This window comes from Leuciscus leuciscus (assembly GCF_965113295.1).
Source record: "Leuciscus leuciscus genome assembly, chromosome: 4".
NCBI classification, from domain to species: Eukaryota; Metazoa; Chordata; class Actinopteri; order Cypriniformes; family Leuciscidae; genus Leuciscus; species Leuciscus leuciscus.
The window spans coordinates 1412428-1421097 of NC_138728.1; the positions used below are offsets into that span (position 1 = coordinate 1412428).

Genomic DNA, 8670 nt, shown 5'->3' on the forward strand with positions numbered 1-8670 from the left:
GCAAAAATTGTTTTAAAGAGAAAAGGTTTATTCTTTGAGGATTCTTTTCACAGCCGCAGCCACCCAGATGTGAAATAGAATGACCTAGTGGACTCAATGAAACATAGACATTTTATACAGGTTTCTGACATTCTTGACTCCTCCTTTCCCAGTTTCTGTAAATTTCCTTAAAGACATCTTATATCTCAAGCTGGTATGGACTGGTCCCCCCCCCCCCCAGAACACATGCTGTTCTTTGTCCCTGAGAAGTCAAAAGGCCTTCATCTACAATCTAAATGACCTCCTGCTTCCCTCAGGAGGGGGCCTGGGACCCTATTATTATACGACACCCTGTATTCCTTAACTAAAACTCTTTCTCGTGCCCCAGGTGGTTGTTCTCTTTCCTGGCCCATCTGGCATTATTGTGTTTGTTCTTTTATGTCCCCTTCAGCTGTAAGAGATCCTCACAGAAACATATGACTAAATGATATTAACAGTTAGGAAAACGATGAAAATTAAGTAATACTGAATTTTTCCATCACAATATTCCTCCTCTTTATCATTCTCTGATAAACTATATATATAAAAATTCAGCCTTGTTTTCTAATTTTAATTAAACCCATTACGCTATTAAATCTTCAGAATAGAATCAATTCAAGTCTTTACATAAGACTAGAATTAATTCAAGTTTCTTACATCACAGTTATGCCCTTCATGTCTTATTCTCGTATACCTGATCACTCTACTTGAACTTTGAAAAAGTAAAAAGCTTGTATCAAATAAATAAGCATTTTGTCTGAAACCGGGCTAAAAATGAACAAACATTGTTATCGCATTTTCCTGGTTGAGAACCAGACCCTCAGTCATCCCAGACATAGCTCAAAGCATATAGTAAGAAAAACGTAAATGATTATAATTGCAACTTCCGTCACTCGTACCATCTGCATATTTTGTTCATCCCTAGGATAGACTGTACCCATTAATAACAAAATTATCAGAATAACACATACAATCATAACACTATGTATTTGTATATGTAGCTTTTTCAATTAATCACAATATTTTGTCAGGAAATGGTTTTACTTCTAAAGCTGTATTTAATTAAAATCTATTTAATAAAATCTAACCCGACTTTTCCATTACATACCGTTTTTTTTTCTTATCACCATACTTCACATTAATTAATAAATCTTCTACCTGAAAACACATTTTTCTTTGCACAAGTCAAATGATTAGATTTATATCAATACTAAGCCCTAATTTGATTCAATCAAATAAAAATCACAAAACTTTTCTTCAACCATTAATTGGTCAACATTTTCTCCAGATATGTTGATCATCTCGTTGCCTCATGGACGTTCCATCTTCACCAATATGACACTTTGCATGCCGTAGAGAGGATTTTTCCAACGTTGGCGGGGTAGATAGTTTCTAGCACATATCATTGATCCCCCACTTTATTCTTTGCGTTGGTGTTTTGGGTTGCTGACGTTGGTTGGTGTGGTTAAGGTCAGATGCTTCGACCCAGGTCTAACACTCTTCAATCATTTTCAAATCCTTACAAGATTTTCCCTTAGATCACGATCGCACCCCCACTGGAATGAGTCATTTACTGTCTGCTGTCACCTGCGAAAGCAGACCTTAAGTGATTTTGTTAGTGACCGCTTGTCTTGCCGTCCCTTTGGTGTGACCTGTGAAATTTTCAACCTGAAACATATCACCGGATAATTTTTGCTCATTGAATAGCACTCGGGGTCCTTGTTCCCCAAAAAAACATTCAACCCATGTTGCTCATGTTAACAAAACAATACAGAATCAGTTCTGTTTGGTTCAATCCGTTCTGACATCCTGCAAAATGAAAATGTTAAGTTATGCGCTGCGCAAGGTGCCCCCCTGAAGAGTTCAGGCCCCCCCCTGAAGAGTTCAGGCCCCCCCTGAAGAGTTGAAAGGCTCTTATCTGACCATTTGTGTGTGTGTGTGTGTGTGTGTGTGTGTGTGTGTGTGTGTGTGTGTGTGTGTGTGTGTGTGTGTGTGTGTGTGTGTGTGTGTGTGTGTGTGTGTGTGTGTGTGTGTGTGTGTGTGTGTGTGTGTGAAAAGTCTGCATCTTCTGTAAAGAAAAACAAATGTTGAGGTTATTGTCACATAGTTTTTTTTTTTTGTCTGCTGTGCTGCCGCATCTGCCCTGGCGTTTCCTGTCGAAACAATTCTTGTTATTAGCACACTTAAAATACAAACAATGCACACAATTAAACCCAATGTCCTCCCAACATTTATCTTCCCACCTGTGCGATGGCTTTCAGCAAATGTGAACCCCTTAGTAATCCAGATCTGGCTGGTTAAGACAAATAAAGTTCTTCTAACCTCTCCTGGACTTTCCTGAATGCAAATGGTCCTTCTGATCCCCTGAAGAGTTGAAAGGCTCTTATCTGACCACCAGTGGGTTCCCCCTGGACTTTTACTGTCCTTACATACCGATGAGGTCAAAGCTAGATAACCTCTCAGCCTGCTGTGAAGACAGTGGGTTTAGCCCCCCTTGTGAGGCCGAAATGTCTTTGTTTGTGGCCTGAATACAAATTATCCATACTAAAAAGTTCAAAGACTCATCTGATCACTTGTTTTACTGTGCGTTCTCTTGTTCCCGCCACGAGCATATTCATCCTCCTCTTTATGCACGACACTCATCTCGTGCATAAATTTAACGTAATAAAATTCTCTTACTTTTATCAGACGTCCATAGTGACTTCCATTTCAAGGTACACATTTACATTCTTATCAGTTCTTGCTTTCCCTCGGAAATTGAACCCATGACCTTGGCGTTACAGGTGTCACACTCTAATGTTTGAGCTACAGGAAAAACTGCAATATTTGTTAATATTTATTTGGTAACATTTGTTTTGGATAAAGTTTGCTAACCCAAACGTTGTCCTTAACTAACGCATACTGTTCAAAACATGAATTAACACTCACACTCATCCCTGACTATGAACCGCTCATATTTCTTATTTATATATTTTCTCTAAAAATATTTACATTTTAAATGACAGTTTAACCTTACATTTTCCTGTATCTTTTATCTAATGTTTTTATTTATGGCCTCTTTACCAGTTTCAAGGCATGTCTGTTCATTATTCATTTGATTTTAGAAAAGTCAGCTGGATTGTTTTTTTGGTTCATTATCTGACTGATAACAGAAAGACAGACAGAGTATCAAGCAGTCTCTCAGCAGTCCACTCAAACAGTCTCTTTCTCTCTCACTATAAGCAAATCATCTTTTCAACAGCCTCCTAGGACTGTAACTAAAATAATCATAGTCATAGTCAATCCTTAATAGTTCACAAATGTCAAAATACAAATATTTGACTCAAATTAGAACCATTACAATAATCTAAAATACATTATGCTATGATCTTTTCTAAGGTTATCTTTAGTTTAAATACTCAATTCACCTAACCTTCGTTTTTTCAGAAATTTCTCTTGACTCATCACAAGCTGTTCTCATCTTTAGCCACCACCATGTCCAACGACCTTCAGAAGTTAAAACTAGTTCAATATCAAACGTTTTTTCCTTGCCCATGAGGCAACCAACATCATGTTCCTTATATAAATTAATACGACTTGTTACGGTCTCCACAACAAATAATGACAATCACCTCACGGTCTCAGTTGGCTCTTGAAAGCCTATTTCCATTAGCTCTTAAGCAATAATTTTCTTTTCTTCAGGGTGTTGTCTCCCTGGCATAGATGCAGACACGTCACAATGGAGGACAAGCCATACAATCAACGCGGTTTCTTGTGAGTGGTATAGGGGCTCACATTTTCTGGGGCAGACTGAACTTCTTACAGCTCATCTCACCTCTCAATGATCTGCTGAAGCTGATCGCCACTCAGTCAATCAGCGCCACTCTCATATCCATCTCACATAAAAAAAAAAACACCTCCATCAGGAAATGCCCAGTGTTTTTGCGTGATCCTTCTGTCTTAGGTTGTCCTTTTGGCCTTAAGATCTTACCCGTCTTTGAAGTAATCACTCGTACACACTGGTAACCGCTTTTCCCCATTACAGAATCTGTGACCGTTTTCTTCAACATAATCTGTTGTTTTCTGGAGCTTAGGAAAAGGCGCATTCAAGAGTCATCAGAGCCATTCGGACTGCCTACTAGTGTTAAACATAGGGAGACGGATTAATAACAGCAGTATTTAATCACTTAAATTCATTATTATACTCAGTGAATTTAGATCACAATCGTACATTCAGTGTACTGTTACTTCTGTAGCCGGAGCCATCAGCCCTGTTTTATGGTGGAGGCTAAAATGAGACAGTCACTGGTCCCAAAATAAACAAGTTCAAATCAGTATTATTTTAAAGACTTCTTTAAAGTCTTTCAGTTTTACTTTTAAAACGTTTTAAGTACAAATTGCCCTTTTGAATGGCAATGATTTCCTTTAACATCTCTGTGTCTATGATTTTCAACTGAAACACTGTGCTTTACACAGGCTCAGACAACAGCTTTCAGCTGACACTGAATGAGAGAGAGACTCTTGAGGCATTCAGGACTGATACACTGCATTCTCATAAACTTTTAACTTCAGACTTTATCTACCATCTTAAGGCATCTTTTCCATAAATTACATGTATTGTAATTTAGACATTACAAATTTCCACTCAGAATGAGTCTCTGTTGCACTGAAACTGTGGCAGTTTCAGTCACAGCACATACCAAATCCAGATAAGCAAACCTGTTTTGGCCAATTCACAATCTTATCTTTTGAACCCAAAACATCGGCTGTTGGCTCTTTTCATAGTCAACAACAAGCTTTTGTTTAATCAAATGCCTTTTTTATACATTTTACATTTTGCAACTGTTAATCCTGTAACACTGCTTCTGCTTATTTTTTCTTAAAGAAATAATAATTATTCTAGTTCTTAATAACGTTTCAAATTTCATTTCAATTTTAGTTGTCAGATTTTCAATTACCATAATTTAATACCCGACTTCAATGTTTTCTCTAGGAGTTTATCAATCTGCTTCTATGGTTCATACTATCTTTTTAGACTGCTCTCTCTGCTTGTCATACATTTTATGATTATCACTATAAATCATTCGTTAGATTTGTCTCTCTATATCATCTAAAACCTTATCAAAGCGTTTCATTCAAAACACAATCATCCTTTTAGTGACCGGTACTTTTAAAATATTTTGCAACTCATTTAGCTCATCTGTAATTTTACGTCAACCGGTACTTTTTATAGTTCTTTTCCTTTCAAAAGGAATTCCTTACACTTAGTATCTTTCAATCTTCTTGACAACTTTCAAAAGTTTATCTATCAAATTTCTTTTCTCCCTCATTTACTTTTACAGTCATACAGTGGGCATTTTACAGTCACCGAATGACCTTCGCTGACCGCAATAAAACACTCTTTGTTATTCTACCTACAGTCTTATCCCTGTGGTCTTTCTAACATCTCCACCCTACTTTACACCCCTGAAGCAGAGTGTTCTTATTCATGAAATGCAAACAGAGCCCCTGATAAGTTCTCTGCATTTTCCCCCACTGTCCGCTGCAAATTCAATTACAATAGCCGAATCACAATCTTCATCATATTAACACTGATCTACTTTCTAACCCATATTAACACAGACTTTTCTTTAAATTTGTGTTAGTTTGGCACTTTCTTTGTTTGGAGCCAGTCAAAGTTGATCTTTCCAATCAGAATCAAACTTTTACAAAAACATAATCTGCAAATCTCTTTAAACTGAGAGCTTCAGAGCAGAGCTGCTTACAGCATTTGCTCTCTTTTGTATCAGGACTATTCAGTTACTCTTCATACAGTATAAAGAAATTTAGCATGTCATTAATTTCATTAACACTGGTTTGATAGCTTATTCAAATGGTTAGTATGCAGATTCAACTTAATATTATCATTATTCAGTTCCACTTATCTCTACTGTTTCACAGAAATCACAAGATTCCTCAAATCTTGTTCTCAGTCTCTAAATTACACAGACAGCTATCCTAGCCGTTTGCACCTTCAACTCTTGTTATAAAAATATGGCAATCTACTCTTAAATAGCCTTGTTTTCATAACATTAATACAATAAAGCACATCCACATCATTATTATTGGCAGAACATTAATTTTCATAAGCGACGTGGAAAATCTAAATATTCTAAGCGGGTTTCACAAAGTTTCTGATTAACTTTTAGTCATACGTGTCTAGGGAAATTATCTCCAACCCATAATTTCCTTTATAAAACAGACAATGTCCTTGTCTTTCAATGACTTAATTTCAACAAAATATCTGACTTTGTACATTATTGATTTCCCAAATCTTCAGACATAGCTGTCTTTACATCTATCTAATTGTGTTATCAACAACACTGATTACAAATCACGTACATATTAACATCCAGAAGCTGGGTTGAACAAGCAAGCGCTGTTGCTATACTCCCAGCATAGCTGGACCCTTTAGGTTCAAAAGACAATGGTTGTCAGAATAAACATTATTTCAATAATTATTTTATCTCTAAAATATATAATTTTTCCCGTTCTGCTTAATGAAACATTCCTTATCTTTATATCATGTTAATCCCTGTTAATCATACTCAATGCCTTATTTTTATCTAAAACTCACTTTTCATACCATTTACTTAATCAGGCGTTCATAAATATGAATGTTATCTTCCCCTACATGCCAGTTCCCTCTGTATCTGTTCAATCCAACAATTCACTGTTTGTATTTTCCATCAGGAAAAACTTTCTCTTTTTTCCCTACATGCCAGTTCCTTCTCCTATCGACTCTGTTCTCTTTTATCTGCTTCTTTTCCATCCAACAATTCACTGTTTGTTCACATTTTTACACTCATGAACAAACTAACGTTACAACAACTCTTTGACTAGTAACGGATAAATTGGCACTTCAGAAAAAACCCTGTACTTTTGCCCATCTCATACGCTCATCATTTACAACACTGCTCAAATCATCAGTCATAGTTTTGCTCAAAGTTTCATCAGACACACAAAAAGATTTGCAAGCAGTTTCTTCATTGCAGATAGCAGAAAGAAAATCAGTGTATGTGTTTGTGTGTGCGTCGTGTGTGCGTTTGTTAGTAAAAATATTTTCACTTCCCTTTGCTGTAGCCAGACTGAATTCCCAGAGCCGAACCCTGCCCTCTCGGTTCAATCCGACTTTATGGAAGGACATGCGCTGCTCCAGTGTCCGTCCTTCTTGCATATTCTGCATTTTGTACAGTCTCGGTGCGAGTGGGCATTTGTTGCACAAACATAACAGTTCCATTTTCCTCCAGCAGCGCTTCCTCTCAGTCCTTTTCGATTAGCCGGGTTTGAATGGGAAAACACAGGTTTGTTCTTCGCTGCTTGTTGCGGTCTGTGCTGAGGAGTTTGCCTTCCCCTGCTGCACTGGCGCCGCTGGCGATGTGCATGAAACTGCGCTGTTTGTCTTTGTGCCATTCGCTGTCTGTCCTGCTCCAGTTCTTGTGCGGTTCTCATGGGCGGCGGAGAGCGGTCCAGATCGAGGTCCCGCTGGGCCGTTATTTCTGCTATGGGGTAATGGTTTGTGTTGTAGGCAGGTGGCGGAGCCGTTGTCAACTCGGTACACACATGTTTAACACACACACAACAACAACCATTCTGTTTTCCCTCGTTCTTTTTCATTTGACAGAAAATAGGTGTGTGAAAATGGTCTACTTTACTGTTAGATGACCCCATTTTGGCTGAATCTCCCTTCTGGATTTCACAACTTCGACACGTGTCTTACAATATCTGTCAAACGTCTTCGACAGATCCGATCTTTTTTTGTCACCCAAAATCGGTCGGGTTTCTGTAATTACGTTCCACTCAAAATCTTCCCATAGGCTTAAGCACTTTCTAGCGCTCTATTAATTCTGATTTGATGTGGCTCTTTCGTCCACTTGTAAAAAAAAAATTTTCTCAGGTTACAGAGATTTTGAGTAAAACTAACTAATCAGCAATTGTGATTATCTGAATCACCTGTGGCACTCCCGTCCACCTGTGGCACTCTCGTCCACCAACGAGCTAAGTGTGGTAGAAACCGATCCGAAGCTACTTCAATTTCTTCCCCAAACAATTGTGATTTATCTGAATCACCTCTCGCTCGTACCAAAGCAAAACTCAGCCAAAATGGTTCACGTTCACTCACAATTATCAAATTACACTTAACATCAATAAAACAATTCTGCCGTTTCTTACCCAGAGATGCTTTTCTGTTTTCTGTAATTGCCACGGATTCTTTTTGATCTTTGTGGGATTTCTTCAACTGGTCCTGAATGCGGGTATTTCAACCGTCGAGGTATGAGACGGCCACCTGACGCTGCCGGGTTGCACTTCCGTCAAATCCGTTCTCAGGACCAGGAGAAGAAGAGTCCGCACGAGATCCGACACTTCTGACACCACTTGTAAAAGCAATTTTCAGAGATTAATAAAAACAGCATCAAAGGTGTAAGAAACTTTCAAGAAGCAAAAATTGTTTTAAAGAGAAAAGGTTTATTCTTTGAGGATTCTTTTCACAGCCGCAGCCACCCAGATGTGAAATAGAATGACCTAGTGGACTCAATGAAACATAGACATTTTATACAGGTTTCTGACATTCTTGACTCCTCCTTTCCCAGTTTCTGTAAATTTCCTTAAAGACATCTTATATCTCAAGCTGGT

The 8670-nt window shown here is 38.0% G+C and overlaps 1 long non-coding RNA gene across 1 annotated transcript; it reads left to right on the forward strand.

Moving 5' to 3' along the window:
* The first annotated feature begins 1889 nt into the window (after nt 1–1889).
* Nucleotides 1890–2665, forward strand: LOC309498081. The gene is made up of 2 exons (XR_014205842.1): nt 1890–1920; nt 2520–2665. It is a non-coding gene; the product is annotated as an uncharacterized lncRNA (long non-coding RNA).
* The last annotated feature ends 6005 nt before the right edge of the window (nt 2666–8670 follow it).